This window comes from Triticum aestivum, chromosome 4A (assembly GCF_018294505.1).
Source record: "Triticum aestivum cultivar Chinese Spring chromosome 4A, IWGSC CS RefSeq v2.1, whole genome shotgun sequence".
Taxonomy (NCBI): Eukaryota; Viridiplantae; Streptophyta; class Magnoliopsida; order Poales; family Poaceae; genus Triticum; species Triticum aestivum.
The window spans coordinates 63,100,348-63,103,298 of NC_057803.1; positions in this window are offsets into that span (position 1 = coordinate 63,100,348).

Below are 2,951 nucleotides of genomic sequence, written 5' to 3' on the forward strand. Positions count from 1 at the left end.
AGGAAGCTAATGATGATCATGAAACTTCCGATCAAGTTACTACCGAACCTCGTAGGTCAACCAGAGTGAGATCCGCACCAGAGTGGTACGGTAATCCTGTTCTGGAGGTCATGTTACTTGACCATGACGAACCTATGAACTATGAGGAAGCGATGATGAGCCCAGATTCCGCAAAATGGCTTGAGGCCATGAAATCTGAGATGGGATCCATGTATGAGAACAAAGTGTGGACTTTGGTTGACTTGCCCGATGATCGACAGTCCATAGAAAATAAATGGATCTTCAAGAAGAAGACTGACGCTGACGGTAATGTTACTATCTACAAAGCTCGACTTGTTGCAAAAGGTTTTCGACAAGTTCAAGGAGTTGACTAAGATGAGACCTTCTCACCCGTAGCGATTCTTAAGTCCATCCAAATCATGTTAGAAATTGCCGCATTTTATGATTATGAAATTTGGCAAATGGAAAAACTGCATTCCTTAACGGATATCTTGAAGAAGAGTTGTATATGATGCAACCAGAAGGTTTTGTCGATCCAAAAGGTGCTAATAAAGTGTGAAAGCTCTAGCAATACATTTATGGACTGGTGCAAGCCTCTCAGAGTTGGAATATACGCTTTGATAGTGTGATTAAAGCATATGGTTTTATACAGACTTTTGTAGAAGCCTGTATTTACAAGAAAGTGAGTGGGAGCTCTATAGCATTTCTAATATTATATGTAGATGACATATTGTTGATCGGAAATGATACTGAATTTCTGAATAGCATAAAAGGATACTTGAATAAGAATTTTTTAATGAAAGGACTCAGTGAAGCTGCTTATATATTGGGCATCAAGATCTATAGAGATAGATCAAGAGCTTAATTGGACTTTCACAAAGCACATGCCTTGATAAAGTTTTGAAGAAGTTCAAAATGGATCAGGCAAAGAAAGGGTTCTTGCCTGTGTTACAAGGTGTGAAGTTGAGTCAGACTCAATGCCCGACCACTGTAGAAGATAGAGAGAAAATGAAAGTCATTCCCTATGCTTCAGCCATATGTTCTATCATGTATGCAATGTTGTGTACCAGACCCGATGTGTACCTTGCTATTAGTTTAGCAGGGAGGTTCCAAAGTAATCCAGGAGTGGATCACTGGACAACAGTCAAGAACATCCTGAAATACCTGAAAATGACTAAGGATATGTTTCTCGTTTATGGAGGTGCCAAAGAGCTCATCGTAAACGGTTACATCGATGCAAGCTTTGACACTGATCCGGATGACTCTAAGTCACAAACCGGATACGTATTCTTATTAAATGGAGGAGCTGTCAGTTGGTGTAGTTCCAAGCAGAGCGTCATGGCGGGATATACATGTGAAGCGGAGTACATAGCTGCTTCGGAAGCAGCAAATGAAGGAGTCTGGATGAAGGAGTTCATATCCGATCTAGGTGTCATACCTAGTACATCGGGTCCAATGAATATCTTTTGTGAGAACACTGGTGCAATTGCCTTGGCAAAGGAATCCATATTTCACAAAAGAACCAAGCACATCAAGAGATGCTTCAATTCCATCCGCGATCAAGTCAAGGAGGGAGACATAGAGATTTGCAAGATACATACAGATCTGAATGTTGCAGACCCGTTGACTAAGCCTCTCTCACGAGCAAAACATGATCAGCACCAAGACTCCATGGGTGTTAGAATCATTACAATGTAATATAGATTACTGACTCTAGTGCAAGTGGGAGACTGAAGGAAATATGCCCTAGAGGCAATAATAAAATTGTTATTTATATTTCCTTATATCATGATAAATGTTTATTATTCATGCTAGAATTGTATTAACCGGAAACTTAGTACATATGTGAACACATAGACAAACAGAATGTCACTAGTATGCCTCTACTTGACTAGCTCGTTGAATCGATGATGGTTATGTTTCCTAACCATAGACATAAGTTGTCATTTGATTAACGGGATCACATCATTAGAGAATGATGTGATTGACTTGACCCATCTGTTAGCTTAGCACGATGATCGTTTAGTTTGTTGCTATTGCTTTCTCCATAACTTATACATGTTCCTATGACTATGAGATCATGCAACTCCCGAATACCGAAGGAACACTTAGTGTGCTTTCAAACGTCACAACGTAACTGGGTGACTATAAAGATGCTCTACAGGTGTCTCAGATGGTGTTTGTTGAGTTGGCATAGATCGAGATTAGGATTTGTCACTCCGAGTATCGGAGAGGTATGTCTAGGCCCTCTCGGTAATGCACATCACTATAAGCCTTGCAAGCAATGTGACTAATGAGTTAGTTGCGGGATGATGCATTATGGAACGAGTAAAGAGACTTGTCGGTAACGAGATTGAACTAGGTATTGAGATACCAACGATCGAATCTCGGACAAGTAACATATCGATGACAAAGGGAACAACGTATATAGTTATGCGGTTTGACCGATAAAGATCTTCATAGAATATGTGGGAACCAATATGAACATCCAGGTTCCGCTATTGGTTATTGAATGGAGACGTGTCTCGGTCATGTCTACATAGTTCTCGAACCCATAGGGTTCGCACGCTTAACGCTCGGTGACGATCGGTATTATGAGTTTATGTGTTTTTATGTACCGAAGGTAGTTCGGAGTCCCGGATATGATCACGGACATGACGAGGAGTCTCGAAATGGTCGAGACATAAAGATTGATATTTTGGATGACTATATTCGGACACCGGATGAATTCCGGGGGTCACCGGATAATTATCGGAGTGCCGGGGGGTTATCGGAACCCCCGGGGGGAACTAATGGGACACATGGGTCTTAGTGGAGAGAGAGAGGTCCGGCCAAGGAAGAGCCGCGTGCCCCCTCCCCTCTAGTCCGAATTGGACTAGGGAAGGGGGGCGGCGCCCCCTTTCCTTCTCTTCTCTCACTCTCCTTCCTTTCCCCTTCCTCCTCCTAGTAGG